Source organism: Scyliorhinus torazame, chromosome 29, assembly GCF_047496885.1.
Source record: "Scyliorhinus torazame isolate Kashiwa2021f chromosome 29, sScyTor2.1, whole genome shotgun sequence".
In the NCBI taxonomy this organism is placed as follows: domain Eukaryota; kingdom Metazoa; phylum Chordata; class Chondrichthyes; order Carcharhiniformes; family Scyliorhinidae; genus Scyliorhinus; species Scyliorhinus torazame.
Genome location: NC_092735.1, coordinates 12149958 through 12169188, shown reverse-complemented (window position 1 = coordinate 12169188; position 19231 = coordinate 12149958). Strand labels below are relative to the sequence as shown.

Below are 19231 nucleotides of genomic sequence, written 5' to 3'. Positions count from 1 at the left end.
CAGTGTACAATCCACACACACACACAGTGTACAATCCACACACACACACAGTGTACAATCCACACACACACACAGTGTACAATCCACACACACACACAGTGTACAATCCACACACACACACAGTGTACAATCCACACACACACACAGTGTACAATCCACACACACACAGTGTACAATCCACACACACACACAGTGTACAATCCACACACACACAGTGTACAATCCACACACACAGTGTACAATCCACACACAGTGTACAATCCACACACAGTGTACAATCCACACACAGTGTACAATCCACACACAGTGTACAATCCACACACAGTGTACAATCCACACACAGTGTACAATCCACACACAGTGTACAATCCACACACAGTGTACAATCCACACACAGTGTACAATCCACACACAGTGTACAATCCACACACAGTGTACAATCCACACACAGTGTACAATCCACACACAGTGTACAATCCACACACAGTGTACAATCCACACACAGTGTACAATCCACACACAGTGTACAATCCACACACAGTGTACAATCCACACACAGTGTACAATCCACACACAGTGTACAATCCACACACAGTGTACAATCCACACACAGTGTACAATCCACACACAGTGTACAATCCACACAGTGTACAATCCACACTCGCACTGTACAATCCACACTCGCACTGTACAATCCACACTCGCACTGTACAATCCACACTCGCACTGTACAATCCACACTCGCACTGTACAATCCACACTCGCACTGTACAATCCACACTCGCACTGTACAATCCACACTCGCACTGTACAATCCACACTCGCACTGTACAATCCACACTCGCACTGTACAATCCACACTCGCACTGTACAATCCACACTCGCACTGTACAATCCACACTCGCACTGTACAATCCACACTCGCACTGTACCATCCACACTCTCTCACTGTACAATCCACACTCACACTGTACCATCCACACTCTCTCACTGTACAATCCACACACACACTGTACAATCCATACTCTCTCACTGTACAATTCACACTCACACTGTACAATCCACACTCACACTGTAAAATCCACACTCACACTGTACAATCCACACTCTCACTGTACAATCCACACTCTCACTGTACAATCCACTCTCACACTGTACCATCCACACTCACACTGTACCATCCACACTCACACTGTACCATCCACATTCTCACTGTACAATCCACACTCTCTCACTGTACAATCCACACTCACACTGTACAATCCACACTCACTGTACAATCCACACTCACTGTACAATCCACACTCACTGTACAATCCACACTCACTGTACAATCCACACTCACTGTACAATCCACACTCACTGTACAATCCACACTCTCACACTGTACCATCCACACTCACTGTACAATCCACACTCACACTGTACAATCCACACTCTCTCTCACTGTACAATCCACACACGCACACACTGTACAATCCACACTCTCACACACTGCACAGAGCTGCGGGAGGTTGCGTGTGGGAAATTGGGGGTTTGGGAGACTAAGGGTGCTGGGTGCGGGAGACTTTGGGAGGGGCGTGGGTGACAGGCTGTGAGCAGAATCAGTAACAGTTCGAAATATGGGAACATTACTGGCTGCAAGCAATAACGGCATCATTTGGTTGGACACTCGCTATATTGCCAGTGTCACCCTGACAACTGAAGCATGGTAGGATTTCTTCCTTGCAAATAAAAGTTCGCTTATTTCAGTAAATTCCCAGCACCGAGTGCACAGATTCGATCCCGGCCCCGGGTCACTGTCCGCGTGGAGTTTGCACATTCTCCCCGTGTCTGCGTGGGTCTCGCCCCCACAATGCAAAAAGATGTGCTGGGTAGGTGGATTGGCCACATTAAATTTCCCCTTAATTGGAAAAAAGAAGAATTGGCTGCTCTAAATTTATTCTAAAAATAAAAATATTGAGTAAATTCTATCCATTCCATTGAGGGGCTGCTGTTCCTCTGGGCACAGTGCAGGCACTGAGCACCAGGGGGCACTCTCACTCCATGTCACCCAACACAAAGCCTTTGAAAGACTGTCTCATTACCGTGCAAAGCTAACCACAGTCAGTGCCCTCCACAGGGCCCCCCTTCCCGGTAAACTGGGTACAGGACAAGGGGGTTGGGTGTGGGGGGAGAGATGCGCAAATGAAACACTAGCTGTCCCGAGAGTGAATGAACAGACTCCGGATTCTTAAACATTAAAACTGCAGGTGAAGCTGTGGAGAACCTTGTTCAGTCTATCAATTTGTGTTGGAATATTTGTTAATTTATACTCTTAAACTCTGTCCAAATGTTCTTGAGCCAGCAGTTATGGAGCTAACATTCAGTAGTACGTACAGAGTCTGAAAGGGAAGGTCAGTGTTGGGTTGAGGTTCACTGTGAACCTACAGAGTGACACACAATCCGCCGTCCTTTTTCTCTCGGTTCTGCATGGCATGTGTTCAGCGAGAGTCACGGCAATGGGAAAATACAGTTCCTCGTGCTGTTTACTTGCTAGTTTTTCTTCACTTTCCAGGGGCTGAATTCTCCTCCGTTTTGCCGGCAGCCCGGGGCTTCCCGGTGGCGTGGGGCTGCCCCACAATGGGAAACCCCATTGGCCGGCCGGTGAAGCAGCGGATCCTGACGGCGTGCTGCGCCAGAAATCTGCTGCAGTGGGACGGAGAAACCCGCCCCAGGTCTTTCTTTCCTCACGCCACATCCCCAAGGCGGCACAGTGGCTAGCACTGCCGCCTCACAGCGTCAGGGACCCGGGTTGAATTCCGGCCTCGGGTGACTGAGTGGAGTTTGCACGTTCTCCCTGTGTCTGCGTGGGTTTCCTCTGGGTGCAATCCAAAGATGTGCGGATTAGATGGATTGGCCACGCTAAAATTGCCCCTTAGTGTCTAGGATAGGTTACGGGGATAGAGCAGGGTGGGCAGGGGAGCAGACCTGGACACTGTGCTCTTTCGGGGGCTCGGTGCCGACTCAATGTGCCGAATAGCTTCCTCCTGCACTGCTGGGATTCTATTATAACGGAAAGAACTGGACTGCCAGTGGCAGTATGTAGGGGAAAGACCTGCACGAGGTGGTTCCCACAAGGCTATGGTACTTTTGTCCCTTTTCGCCTAGTCTCTGAGTGTTTCTGATGAAAAACCCACTTATTTAAGGCAATAAGGTGCCTACTTCGGGGATATGCCCAGGAAGACTATTTATATGATGCGCCAGAGGAGGAGGATTCTTTTGTAAAAAAGCACAGGCTGGGTGTGGGTTGATTGTGTTTTTTTTAGTCTTTTTGGATGTTGGAGGTGGGCTGAGTATATGGGGAATTGTTGGGGTTCCTTGTCCTTGTTTGCATTTCCATGTGTGGGTTGAATGTTTCCTAAGTTGGATTTGGGTGGGGGTTTTGTTCTATTTGCTATCACTGTTGTGAAAGTATATTGATCCCTGTTGGAGTAAAGGGTTTTTATACTTTGGGTCTTTTTTCTGTCAGCATTTTTCTTTACTCTGGGCGGGAGTCGCCCTGCTAGCCGAAGTGTTAGCTAACTGAAGTGGTGCAATGTGGGTGATTGCCGCTCATCACATTAGTATGGCTTTAGATAATGTTTTTGTTTTGTTTGGGGTTAGGTTCATTATAAATAGGTTTTAGTGGTTTTTGTTCGCCTTACTATCTTTTGTATGAAGATTTCGCTGTCATATTGTTTGAAAGGAAGAGGAGGGGAGAGGGTGGGGAGTTTGCTGATGGTCACTGCAAATTTTTCTTTGTTTAGTCTTGTCCATGGGTTTGGCGGCCATCTTGGGTGGGCCTGGTTGTTGTACTTTCTAAGTAGCCGTTGGATAATCCCTCTTGGTGGAAACGGATCATTGGGGGGGGGATCACCCAATTTCTTTGGTCACCTGGAATGTCGCGAGTTCAATGGCCCAGTGAAAAGGTCAAAGACACTTGCCCACTTTAAATGTTTGAATGCCTGGGCGGCACTGTGGCACAGTGGTTAACACTGCTGTCTCACAGTGCCGAAGACCCGGGTTCGATCCCAGCCCTAGGTCACTGTCCGTGTGGAGTTGCAAATTCTCCCCGTATCTGCGTGGGTCTCACCCCCACAACCCAAAGATGTGCAGGGTAGGTGGGTTGACAAAGTTAAATTGGCCCTTAATTGGAAAAATTAAAAATATATGTACAAAAGTTTGAATGCTGATGTGGTGTTTCTGCAGGAGACTCATTTGCGGGTCAGACACTAGACAAGGTTGCGGAAGGGGTGGGGGCTTTTTCATTCGGGCTTTGATGACAGGGCTCAGCCATTTTTTCACTGCCTCTGTCTGGACTGGTCTCTAGCTTTCTGACGAGGGTCCCTCTTCTGCAGGGGGGGGGGGGGGTGAAGCTTCCTGACAGGGGTCTCTTTTCGGAAGGGGGGGGGGGAGAAGAGCTCCCTGACAGGGGTCTTTATTCTGGGAGGAGGGGGGGGGAGAGAGAGAGAAAGAGAGCTTCCTGACAGGGGTCTCTCTCTTCTGGGTGGGGGGTGGGGTTAAAGAGCTTCCTGGTAGGGGGTCTTTGTTCTGGGGGTGGGGGGGGGGGTGGGTGGGAGGAGGGGGGAGGAGGGCTTCCTGACGAGGGTCTCTATTCTTGGACGGGTGTTCCTGACTGGGGTCTCTGTTCTGGGGGGGGGGGGGGGGTGAGGGGGAAAGAGAGCTTCCTGACAGGGGCCTCTCTTCTGGGGGGGGGGGGCATCCTAACATAGTCACTTTTCTGAGGAGTCTGTGGGGGGGAGGGGTCGGTCTCCTTATTTAGCGGGTCTCTGTGGGGATCTCCTTATTTAGGGGATCTGTGGGAGGGTTCCTTATTTAGGGGGTCTTTGTAATTTAAGGGTCTCTGGGGGGGTTCCTTATTTAAGGGGTCTCTGGGGGGGGTCTTTATTTAAGGGGTCTCTGGGGGAAGGTTTATTTAGGGGGTCTCTGGGGAGGTTTATTTAGGGGGTCTCTCGGGGGGTCTTTATTTAAGGGGTCTCTGGGGGAGGTTTATTTAGCTGGTCTCTGGGGAGGTTTATTTAGGGGTTGTCTGGGGAGGTTTCTTTAGGGGGTCTCTTGGGGGCTCTTTATTTAAGGGGTCTCTGGGGGAGGTTTATTTAGGGGGTCTCTGGGTGGAGGATTATTTAGGGGGTCTCTGGCTGGAGGATTATTTAGGGGGTCTCTGGGTGGAGGATTATTTAGGGGGTCTCTGGGTGGAGGATTATTTAGGGGGTCTCTGGCTGGAGGATTATTTAGGGGGTCTCTGGCTGGAGGATTATTTAGGGGGTCTCTGGGTGGAGGATTATTTAGGGTGTCTCTGGGTGGAGGATTATTTAAGGGGGTCTCTGGGGAGGCTTATTTAGGGGGTCTCTGGTTGGGGTTCTCATTTAGGAGTCTCGGGGGGGGGGACTTATTTAGGTGATCTCTGGAGGGGGTCTGTGGGGAGAGGAGTTCTATTTTTAGGGGGTGCAATTCCGCTTTGGCGGGAGAACATCGTTTCCCAAACGGAGAATATCGCCCGTGGTGTGAACCTCAGCATCGCTTCACATTAGCATTTAACATCACTCCACAAATGATGATTGGAAGGTACTCGCTGTATTAGCCCAGTGGCCTAAACTGACACCGAGTCCTTAGCTCTCAAAGTCATCTTTAACAGTGTGTTGTTGACAGCACAATGCAGTCATGTGAGAAAGAGGTGCCAGTGCAGCTTGATCAGATACGTGATGGATTGCAGAGACAGGCCACTTTGTTGCTATTTTGGATCACAGGATGACAAGCTCGTTTTGGCTCTGTTTCCACTACGTGACTAAGTGCAGTCTCCTGGAAGGGACTCAGCATCACATGCAAACCCTCAGAGACAGAAACACAAAAGCAGATACTAACCTCATGCCCTGCACAATTCAACCATCTAACAAAGTTATCCTTCTCAGGTTCACCAGTCAACGAGCCACATTTAGAAAGACTTTATTTCACACTGACAACTGATACAGACAGAGCCATAACCAAGGGATCAGATTACGGTTCTGCAATGCTGCCACGTTGTTATTCTTGATGCGGACAATTCAACAGCTAATAGAAGGGGGGGGGGGGAAAACCTCTGAAAATACTCCTGTCCTCGAAAAAACAAGGCTGGAGCATTTGCAACCATCTTCAGCCGGAAGGGCCGAGTAGATGGTCCACCTACCACACCACACACACCACTGTTCAGACAATTTGATTCACACCATGATATCAGGAAATGGCTGAAAGCAGCAGATACAGCAAAGGCTTTGGGCCTTTACGACACTCCGAAGACTTGTGCCCCAGAAACTTGCCGCACCCATAGCCAATTGTCAGCAAAGTGACGGAAGGGGCCATCGACAGTGTTAAAGGCGGCATCTACTCAACAACAACATGCTCGCCAATGCTCAGATTGGGTTCCACCAGGACCACCCAGTTCCTGACCGCAATATAGCCTCGGACCAAAGATGGACAAAGGAGCTGAACCCGAGACGCGGAGGTGCGGACAGTGACATCAAGGCCGATTTAACCGAATGTCACATCGAGGCGTCCTAACAAAATGGAGGTCAATGGGCATCAGGGGGGAAACGCTCTGCTGGTTGGAGAGTTTTCTTTCCACCGAGCACAAAGGATGTTGGCTTTTGCAGGCCCATCATCTCAGTCCCAGGGCATCGCTGCACGGGTTATGCGGGGTAATACCCGAGGCCTCACCATTTACTTCCTTTATCAATGGCTTTCCCTCCACAATAAGGTCAGAAGTGGGGATGGTCGCCGATTGCACAGTATTCAGTATCATTTGCGACTCCTCAGTAGTTTTTTTTGTTCTTTAAAAATTTTTTTTTAGCGTACCCAATTCATTTTTTCCAATTAAGGGGCAATTTAGCGTGGCCATTCCACCTACCCTGCACATCTTTTGGGTTGTGGGGGTCAAACCCACGCAAACACGGGGAGAATGTTACAAGCTAGGAAGGACCTAAAGAGAGAGCTAAGAAGAGCCAGGAGGGGACATGAGAAGTCTTTGGCAGGTAGGATCAAGGATAACCCTAAAGCTTTCGATAGATATGTCAGGAATAAAAGAATGACTAGGGTAAGAGTAGGGCCAGTCAAGGCCAGTAGTGGGAAGTTGTGCTTGGAGTCCGAGGAGATAGGAGGGGTGCTAAATGAATATTTTTTGTCAGTATTCACACAGGAAAAAGACAATGTTGTCGAGGAGAATACTGAGATACAGGCTACTAGACTAGAAGGGTTTGAGGTTCATAAGGAGGAGGTGTTAGCAATTCTGGAAAGTGTGAAAATAGATAGGTCACCTGGGCCGGATGGGATTTATCCTAGGATTCTCTGGGAAGCTAGGGAGGAGATTGCTGAGCCTTTGGCTTTGATCTTTAAGTCATCTTTGTCTACAGGAATAGTGGCAGAAGACTGGAGGATAGTAAATGTTGTCCCCTTGTTCAAGAAGGGGAGTAGAGATAACCCTGGTAACTATAGACCAGTGAGCCTTACTTCTGTTGTGGGAAAAATCTTGGAAAGGTGTATAAGAGATAGGTGTATAAGAGATAGAATCATCTGGAAAGGAATAATTTGATTAGAGATAGTCAACACGGTTTTGTGAAGGGTAGGTCGTGCCTTACAAACATTATAGAGTTCTTTGAGAATGTGACCAAACAGGTGGATGAGGGTAAAGCAGTTGATGTGGTGTACATGGATTTCAGTAAAGCGTTTGATAAGGTTCCCCACGGTAGGCTACTGCAGAAAATACGGAGGCATGGGATTCAGGGTGATTTAGCAGTTTGGATGAGAAATTGGCTAGCTGGAAGAAGACAAAAGTTGGTGGTTGATGGGAAATGTTTAGTCTGGAGTCCAGTTACTAGTGGTGTACCACAAGGATCTGTTTTGGGGCCACTGCTGTTTGTCATTTTTATAAATGACCTGGAGGAGGGCGTAGAAGGATGGGTGAGTAAATTTGCAGATGACACTAAAGTCGGTGGAGTTGTGGACAGTGTGGAAGGATGTTGCAAGTTACAGAGGGACATAGATAAGCTGCAGCGCTGGGCTGAGAGGTGGCAAATGGAGTTTAATGCAGAAAAGTGTGAGGTGATTCATTTTGGAAGGAATAACAGGAAGACAGAGTACTGGGCTAATGGTAAGATTCTTGGCAGTGTGGATGAGCAGAGAGATCTCGGTGTCCATGTACCTAGATCCCTGAAAGTTGCCACCCAGGTTGAGAGGGTTGTTAAGAAAGCGTACGGTGTGTTAGCTTTGATTGGTCGAGGGATTGAGTTTAGGAGCCATGAGGTCATGAGGCACAACACTCTGGTGCGGCCACATTTGGAGTACTGCGTGCAATTCTGGTCGCCGCATTATAGGAAGGATGTAGAAGCATTGGAAAGGGTGCAGAGGAGATTTACCAGAATGTTGCCTGGTATGGAGGGAAGATCTTATGAGGAAAGGCTGAAGGACTTGAGGCCGTTTTCGTTAGAGAGAAGGTGGTTAAGAGGTGACTTAATTGAGGCATACAAGATGATCAGAGGATTGGATAGGGTGAACAGTGAGAGCCTTTTTCCTCGGATGGTGATGTCTAGCACGAGGGTACATAGCTTTAAATTGAGGGGAGATAGATATAAGACAGATGTCAGAGGTAGGTTATTTACTCCGAGAGTAGTAAGGGCGTGGAATGCCCTGCCTGCAACAGTAGTGGACTCGCCAACACTAAGGACATTCAAATGGTCATTGGATAGACATATGGACAATAAGGGAACATTGTAGATGGGCTTTAGAGTGGTTTCACAGGTCGGCGCAACATCGAGGGCCGAAGGGCCTGTACTGCGCTGTAACGTTCTATGTTCTAATGTGCAAACTCCACACGGCCAGTGACCCAGAGCCAGGATCAAACCTGGGACCTCGGCGCCGTGAGGCTGCAGTGCTAACCACTGCACCACCGTGCTGCCCCTCGACTCCTCGGTACTGAAGCAGTTTGTGCATGCATGCAGCAGAGCCTGGACAATATTCAGGCTTGGCCTTATCAGGGGCAAGTAATACTTATGCCACACAAATGCAGGAAGTGATGATTTCCAACGAGAGAGAATCTAAGCATCTCCCACTGACATTCAATGGAATTACCATTGCTGAATTCCCCACTATCAACATCCTTGGAGTTACCCTTCACCTTAGCTGGACCAGCCGTATAAATACAGTGGTGAAAAGAGCAGATCAGAGACGAGGAATTCTGCGGCGAGTGACTCCCCAAAGCCTGTCCACCATCTACAAGGCACAAGTCAGGAGTGTGATGGAATAAGAACATAAGAGCTAGGAGCAGGAGTAGGCCATCGGGCCCCTCGGGCCTGCTCCACCATTCAATGAGATCATGGCTGATCTTTTGTGGACTCAGCTCCACTTTCCGTCCCGAACACCATAACTCTTAATCCCTTTATTCTTCAAAAAACTATCTATCTTTATCTTAAAAACATTCAATGAAGGAGCCTCAACTGCTTCACTGGGCAAGTAATTCCATAGATTCACAACCCTTTGGGTGAAGAAGTTCCTCCTAAACTCAGTCCTAAATCTACTTCCCCTTATTTTGAGGCTATGCCCCCTAGTTCTGCTTTCACCCGCCAGTGGAAACAACCTGCCCGCATCTACCCATAGAATTTACAGTGCAGAAGGAGACCATCCGGCGCACCGAGTCTGCACCGGCCCTTGGAAAGAGCACCCTACCCAAGGTCAACACCTCCACCCTATCCCCATAACCCAGCAACCCCACCCAATACTAAGGGCAATTTTGGACACTAAGGGCAATTTATCATGGCCAATCCACCTAACCTGCACATCTTTGGACTGTGGGAGGAAACCGGAGCAGCCGGAGGAAACCCACGCACACACGGGATGGATGTGCAGACTCCGCACAGACAGTGACCCAAGCCGGAATCGAACCTGGGACCCTGGAGCTGTGAAGCAATTGTGCTATCCACAATGCTACCGTGCTGCCCACCTATCTATTCCCTTCATAATTTGATATGTTTCTATAAGATCCCCCCTCATCCTTCTAAATTCCAACAAGTACAGTCCCAGTCTACTCAACCACTCCTCGTAATCCAACCCCTTCAGCTCTGGGATTAACCTAGTGAATCTCCTCTGCACACCCTCCAGCCCCAGTACGCCCTTTCTCAGATAAGGAGACCAAAACTGAACACAATACTCCAGGTGTGGCCTCACTAACACCGTATACAATTGCAGCATAACCTCCCTAGTTTTAAACTCCATCCCTCTAGCAATGAAGGACAAAATTCCTTTTGCCTTCTTAATCACCTGTTGCGCCTGTAAACCAACTTTTTGCGACTCATGCACTAGCACACCCAGGTCTCTCTGCACAGCAGCATGTTTTAATATTTTATCATTTAAATAATAATTCCTTTTGCTGTTATTCCTTTCAAAATGGATAACCTCACATTTGTCAACATTGTATTCCATCTGCCAGACCCTAGCCCATTCACTTAACCTATCCAAATTCCTCTGCAGACTTCCAGTATCCTCTGCACTTTTTGCTTTACCACTCATTTTAGTGTCGTATGCAAACTTGAACACATTGCCCTTGGTCCCCAACTCCAAATCATCTATGTAAATTGTGAACAATTGTGGGCCCAACACTGATCCTGGAGGGACACCACGAGCTACTGATTGCCAACCAGAGAAATGCCCATTAATCCCCACTCTTTGCTTTCTATTAATGAACCAATCCCCTATCCATGCTACTACTTTACCCTTAATGCCATGCATCTTTATCTTATGCAGCAACCTTTTGTGTGGCACCTTGTCAAAGGCTTTCTGGAAATCCAGATATACCACATCCATTGGCTCCCCGTTATCTACCGCACTGGTAATGTCCTCAAAAAATTGCACTAAATTAGTTAGGCACGACCTGCCCTTTATGAACCCATGCTGCGTCTGCCCAATGGGACAATTTCCATCCAGATGCCTCGCTATTTCTTCCTTGATGATAGATTCCAGCATCTTCCCTACTACCGAAGTTAAGCTCACTGGCCTATAATTACCCGCTTTCTGCCTACCTCCTTTTTTAATCAGTGGTGTCACGTTTGCTAATTTCCAATCCGCCGGGACCACCCCAGAGTCTAGTGAATTTTGGTAAATTATCACTAGTGCATTTGCAATTTCCCTAGCCATCTCTTTTAGCACTCTGGGATGCATTCCATCAGGGCCAGGAGACTTGTCTACCTTTAGCCCCATTAGCTTGCCCATCACCACCTCTTTCGTGATAACAATCATCTCAAGGTCCTCACCTGTCATAGCCTCATTTCTATCAGTCACTGGCATGTTATTTGTGTCTTCCACTGCGTGGGTTCCCTCCGGGTGCTCCAGTTTCCTCCCACAGTCCAAAGATGTGCAGGTTAGGTGGACTGGCCATGATAAATTGCCCTTAGTGTCCAAAATTGCCCTTAGTGTTGGGTGGGGTTACTGGGTTATGGGGATAGGGTGGAGGTGTTGACCTTGGGTAGGGTGCTCCACCCAAGAGCCGGTGCAGACTCGATGGTCCGAATGGCCTCCTTCTGCACTGTAAATTCTATGATAATCTATGATAATCTATGACCGACCCAAAAAACCTGTTCAGTTCCTCAGCCATTTCCTCATCTCCCATTATTAAATCTCCCTTCTCATCCTCTGAAGGACCAATATTTACCTGAGCCACTCTTTTTTTGTTTTATATATTTGTAGAAACTTTTACTATCTGTTTTTATATTCTAAGCAAGTTTACTCTCATAATCTTACTCTTCTTTATAGCTTTTTTAGTACCTTTCTGTTGCCCCCTAAAGATTTCCCAGTCCTCCAGTCTCCCACTAATCTTTGCCACTTTGTATGCTTTTTCCTTCAATTTGCTACTCTCCCTTATTTCCTTAGATATCCACGGGCGATTTTCCCTCTTTCTACCGTCCTTCCTTTTTGTTGGTATAAACCTTTGCTGAGCACTGTGAAAAATCACTTGGAAGGTTCTCCACTGTTCCTCAACTGTTTCACCATAAAGTCTTTGCTCCCAGTCTACCTTAGCTAGTTCTTCTCATCCCATTGTAATCTCCTTTGTTTAAGCACAAAACACTACTGTTTGATTTTAACTTCTCGCCCTCCATCTGTATTTTAAATTCCACCATATTGCGATCGCTCCTTCCGAGAGGATCCCTAACTATGAGATCATTAATCAATCCTGTCTCATTACACAGGACCAGATCTAGGACCGCTTGTCCCCTCGTAGGTTCCATTACATACTGTTCTAGGAACCTATCGTGGATACATTCTATAAACTCCTCCTCAAGGCTGCCTTGACCGACCTGGTTAAACCAATCGACATGTAGATTAAAATCCCCCATGATAACTGCTGTACCATTTCTACATGCATCTGAATACTCTCCACTTGCCTGGATGAGGGCAGCTCCAACACTCAAGAAGCTCGACACCGTCCCGGACAAAGCTACCCTGCTTTGATGAGAACCCAACCCACCATCTACAAGATGCACCACAGCAATATCGCAAGGTTCGGTTGACAGCTAATTCCTAATCGGTGGCCTAGAAGGACAAGGACAGCAGGTGTATCGGAACATTGCCAACTGTAAATGCTTCTCCACGTTGCATGTCATCCTGGTAGACTGTCAATGGGTCAAACTCCCGGCATCTATCGTTAACAGCACTGTGATGTACCTACACATGAACAGCAGCAATTCAAAAACGCACCAGCTTCTCGAGGGAAATTAGGGATGGGCAGTGGGGCAATAAATGCTGACCATGCACGCCAGAACAAGCAGAAAAAAGGTTAGATGGTGAAGTCATCAAATTCCGGTCGCAGCATCACAGAAACAGATGTACAAAATCTCAGGAACCTATGTCTGGTTCCTTACCAGTGATTTAATGTTTTTAAATATAAATTTAGAATACCCAATTCATTTTACCCAATTAAGGGGCAATTTAGCGTAGCCAATCCACCTACCCTGCACATCTATGGGTAGTGGGGGCAAAACATGGGGAGAATGTGCAAACTCCACACGGACAGAGACACAGAGCACGGATCGAACCAGCGATTTCATTAATGATCACTCTCACACTGACCAGTGATTTAATTAATGATCACTCTCACACTGACCAGTGATTTAATTAATGACCACCCGCACACTGACCAGCGATTTAGTAACAATCAATCTCACTGACGAGTGATTTAATTAATGATAACTCTCACACTGATCAGAGATTTACTTAATGATCACCCTCACACTGACCAGTGATTTAATTAATGATCGTTCTCACACAGACCAGTGGTTGAATTAATGATCACTCTCACACTGACCAGTGATTTAACTAATGATCACACTCCCTGACCAGTGATTTACATAATGATCACTCCCACACGGACCAGTGATTTACTGAATGATCACTCTCACACTGACCAGTGATTTAATTAATGATCACTCTCACTTACATTAATGATCACTCTCACTGACCAGTGATTTAATTAATGATCACACACACTGACCAGTGATTTAACTAATGATCACTCTCTCACTGACCAGTGATTTAATGAATGATCACTCTCTCACTGACCAGTGATTTAATTAACGATCAATCTCACTGACCAGTGATTTAACGAATGATCACTCTCACACTGACCAGGGATTTAATGAATGATCACTCTCTCACTGACCAGTGATTTAATTAATGATCGCTCTCACACTGACAAGTGGTTGAGTTAATGATCACTCCGACACTGACCAGTGATTTACTGAATGATCACTCTCACACTGACCAGTGATTTACTGAATGATCACTCTCACACTGACCAGGGATTTCATTAATGATCACTCTCACTTACATTAATGATCACTCTCACTGACCAGTGATTTAATTAATGATCACACACACTGACCAGTGATTTAACTAATGATTACTCTCTCACTGACCAGTGATTTAATTAATGATCACTCTCACACTGACCAGTGATTTAATGAATTATCACTCTCTCACTGACCAGTGATTTAATTAATGATCGCTCTCACACTGACAAGTGGTTGAGTTAATGATCACTCCGACACTGACCAGTGATTTACTGAATGATCACTCTCACACTGACCAGTGATTTACTGAATGATCACTCTCACACTGACCAGGGATTTAATTAATGATCACTCTCACTTACATTAATGAACACTCTCACTGACCAGTGATTTAATTAATGATCACACACACTGACCAGTGATTTAACTAATGATTACTCTCTCACTGACCAGTGATTTAATTAATGATCACTCTCACACTGACCAGTGATTTAATGAATGATTCATCTCACACTGACCAGTGATTTAATTAATGATCACACACACTGACCAGTGATTTAACTAATGATCACTCTCTCACTGACCAGTGATTTAATTAATGATCACTCTCACACTGACCAGTGATTTAATGAATGATCACTCTCACTGACCAGTGATTTAATTAACGATCAATCTCACTGACCAGTGATTTAACTAATGATCACTCTCACTGACCAGTGATTTAATTAATGATCACTCTCACACTGCCCAGTGATTTAATTAATGATCACTCTCACACTGACCTGCGATTTAATTAATGATTCATCTCACACTGACCAGTGATTTAATTAATGATTCATCTCACACTGACCAGTGATTTACTTAATGATCACACTCACACTGACCAGTGATTTAATTAATGATTCATCTCATACTGACCAGTGATTTAATTAATGATCACTCTCACACTGACCAGTGATTTAATTAACGATCACACTCACTGACCAGTGATTTAATTAATGATCACCTTCTCACTGACCAGTGATTTAATTAAAGATCAGTCCCCACTGACCAGTGATTTAATTGACGATCACACTCACTGACCAGTGATTTAATTAATAATCACTCTCACTGACCAGTGATTTAATTCATGTTCACCAACTCACTGACCAGTGATTTAATTAATGATCACTCACAATTAACAAGTGAGTTAATTAATCATCACTCTCTCACTGACCAGTGATTGAATTGACGATCACACTCAAACTGACCAGTGATTTAATTAACGATCACACTCACTGACCAGTGATTTAATTAATGATCACCTTCTCACTGACCAGTGATTTAATTAATGATCACTCACAATTAACAAGCGAGTTAAGTAAAAACCGCTCTCACACTGACCAGTGATTTAATTAATGATCACTCTCACTGACCTGCGATTTAATTATTGATCACCCTCACACTGACCAGAGATTTAGTACGATCAACCTCACTGACCAGTGATTTACTTAATGATCACCCTCACACTGACCAGTGATTCAATTAATGATAACTCACTGACTGACCAGTGATTTAATTAATGATCGCTCTCACACTGACAAGTGGTTGAGTTAATGATCACTCTCACACTGACCAGTGATTTAACTAATGATCACTCTCCCTGACCAGTGATTTAAATAATGATCACTCCGACACTGACCAGTGATTTACTGAATGATCACTCTCACACTGACCAGTGATTTAATGAATGATCACTCTCACGCTGACCAGTGATTTAATTAATCATTCATCTCACACTGACCAGTGATTTAATTAATGATTCATGTCACACTGACCAGTGACTCAATTAATGATCACTCTCACCCTGAGCAGTGAATAAACTAATGATCACTCTCACACTGACCACTGATTTAATTAAAGATCACTTTCTCACTGACCTGCAATTCAATTAATGATTCATCTCACACTGACCAGTAATTTAACTAATGATCACCCACAGACTGACCAGTGATTTAATTAATGATTCATCTCACACTGACCAGTGATTTAATGAATGATCATAGAACATAGAACGATACAGTGCAGTACAGGCCCTTCGGCCCACGATGTTGCACCGACATGGGAAGTCAAAAAACAAAAGCCATCTAACCTACACTATGCCATTATCATCCATATGCTTATCCAATAAACTTTTAAATGCCCTCAATGTTGGCGAGTTCACTACTGTAGCAGGTAGGGCATTCCACGGCCTCACCACTCTTTGTGTAAAGAACCTACCTCTGACCTCTGTCCTATATCTATTACCCCTCAGTTTAAGGCTATGTCCCCTCGTGCTAGCCATTTCCATCCGCGGGAGAAGGCTCTCACTGTCCACCCTATCTAACCCTCTGATCATTTTGTATGCCTCTATTAAGTCTCCTCTTAACCTTCTTCTCTCTAACGGAAACAACCTCAAGTCCATCAGCCTTTCCTCATAAGATTTTCCCTCCATACCAGGCAACATCCTGGTAAATCTCCTCTGCACCCGTTCCAAAGCTTCCACGTCCTTCCTATAATGAGGTGACCAGAACTGCACGCAATACTCCAAATGCGGCCGTACCAGAGTTTTGCAACATGACCTCATGACTCCGGAACTCAATCCCTCTACCAATAAAGGCCAACACACCATAGGCCTTCTTCACAACCCTATCAACCTGGGTGGCAACTTTCAGGGATCTATGTACATGGACACTGAGATCCCTCTGCTCATCCACACTTACAAGAATTTTACCATTTGCCAAATATTCCGCATTCCTGTTATTCCTTCCAAAGTGAATCACCTCACACTTCTCTACATTAAACTCCATTTGCCACCTCTCAGCCCAGCTCTGCAGCTTATCTATGTCCCTCTGTAACCTGCAACATCCTTCCGCACTGTCGACACCACCGACTTTAGTGTCGTCTGCAAATTTACTCACCCACCCTTCTGCGCCCTCCTCTAGGTCATTTATAAAAATGACAAACAGCAACGGCCCCAGATCCTTGTGATACGCCACTTGTAACTGAACTCCATTCTGAACATTTCCCATCAACCACCACCCTCTGTCTTCTTTCAGCTAGCCAATTTCTGATCCACATCTCTAAATTACCCTCAATCCCCAGCCTCCGTATTTTATGCAATAGCCTACCGTGGGGAACCTTATCAAACGCTTTACTGAAATCGATATACATCACATCAACTACTCTACCCTCGTCTACCTGTTCAGTCACCTTCTCAAAGAACTCGATAAGGTTTGTGAGGCATGACCTACCCTTCACAAAGCCATGCTGACTATCCCTAATCATATTATTCCTATCAAGATGATTATAAATCTTGTCTCTTATAATCCCCTCCAAGACTTTACCCACAACAGACGTGAGGCTCACCGGTCTATAGTTGCCGGGGTTGTCTCTACTCCCCTTCTTGAACAAAGGGACCACATTTGCTATCCTCCAGTCCTCTGGCACTATTCCTGTAGCCAATGATGACATAAAAATCAAAGCCAAAGGCTCAGCAATCTCTTCCCTGGCCTCCCAGAGAATCCTAGGATAAATCCCATCAGGCCCCGGGGACTTATCTATTTTCAGCCTGTCCAGAATTGCCAACACCTCTTCCCTACGTACCTCAATGCCATCTATTCTAATAGCCTGGGTCTCAGCATTCTCCTCCACAACATTCTCTTTTTCCTGAGTGAATACTGACGAAAAATATTCATTTAGTATCTCGCCTATCTCTTCAGACACCACACACAACTTCCTATCCCTGTCCTTGACCGGCCCTACTCTTACCCTAGTCATTCTTTTATTCCTGACATACCTCGAGAAAGCTTTTGGGTTTTCCTTGATCCTACCTGCCAAATACATCTCATGTCCCCCCCTTGCTCGTCTTAGCTCTCTCTTTAGCTCCTTCCTCGCTACCTTGTAACTATCAAGCGCCCCAACTAAAACTTCACACCTCATCTTCACATAGGCCTCCTTCTTCCTCTTAACAAGAGATTTCACTTCTTTGGTAAACCACGGTTCCCTCGCTCGACGCCTTCCTCCCTGCCTGACCGGTACGTACTTATCAAGAACACGCAGTAGCTGTTCCTTGAACAAGCTCCACATATCCAGTGTGCCCAACACTTGCAGCCTACTTCTCCAACCTACCCCTCCCAAGTCATGTCTAATGGCATCATAATTGCCCTTCCCCCAGCTATAACTCTTGCCCTGCGGGGTATACTTATCCCTTTCCATCACTAACGTAAACGTCACCGAATTGTGGTCACTGTCCCCAAAGTGCTCACCTACCTCCAAATCGAACACCTGGCCTGGTTCATTACCCAAAACCAAATCCAATGTGGCCTCGCCTCTTGTTGGCCTGTCAACATATTGCGTCAGGAAACCCTCCTGCACACATTGTACAAAAAACGACCCATCTAATGTACTCGAACTATATCTTTTCCAGTCAATATTTGGAAAGTTAAAGTCTCCCATAATAACTACCCTGTTACTTTCGCTCTTATCCAGGATCATCTTCGTCATCCTTTCCTCTACATCCCGAGAACTATTAGGAGGCCTATAGAAAACTCCCAACAGGGTGACCTCTCCTTTCCTGTTTCTAACCTCAGCCCATACTACCTCGGAAGAAGAGTCCCCATTTAGCAACCTCTCCGCCACCGTAATACTGTTCTTGACTAGCAGCGCCACACCTCCCCCTCTTTTGCCTCCTTCTCTGAGCTTACTAAAAAACCTAAACCCCGGAACCTGCAACAACCATTCCTGTCCCTGCTCGATCCATGTCTCCGAAATGGCCACAACATCGAAGTCCCAGGTACCAACCCATGCTGCCAGTTCCCCTACCTTATTTTGTATACTCCTGGCATTGAAGTAGACACACTTCAAACCACCTACCTGAACACTGGCCCCCTCCTGCGAAGTCAAATTTGTGCTCCTGACCTCTATACTCTCAATCTCCCGTACCCTAAAACTACAATCCAGGTTCCCATGCCCCTGCTGCATTAGTTTAAACCCCCCCAAAGAGCACTAACAAATCTCCCCCCCAGGATATTTGTGCCCCTCAGGTTCAGATGTAGACCATCCTGTCTGTAGAGGTCCCACCTTCCCCAGAAAGAGCCCCAGTTATCCAGAAATCTGAATCCCTCCCGCCTGCACCATCCCTGTAGCCACGTGTTTAATTGCTCTCTCTCCCTATTCCTCATCTCATTATCACGTGGCACGGGCAACAACCCAGAGATAACAACTCTGTTTGTTCTCGTTCTGAGCTTCCATCCTAGCTCCCTGAAAGCCTGCCTGACATCCTTGTCCCCTTTCCTACCTATGTCGTTAGTGCCAATGTGGACCACGACTTGGGGCTGCTCCCCCTCCCCCGTAAGCACCCGGAAAAC

At 46.2% G+C, this 19231-nt stretch overlaps 1 protein-coding gene across 2 annotated transcripts in view; it reads right to left on the bottom strand.

The window, feature by feature from the left end:
• The window catches only part of LOC140403868 (protein FAM234B-like), a 161485-nt gene that overhangs the window by 21438 nt on the left and 120816 nt on the right, over positions 1 to 19231 (bottom strand). The gene's annotated exons all lie outside the window — the stretch shown is intronic.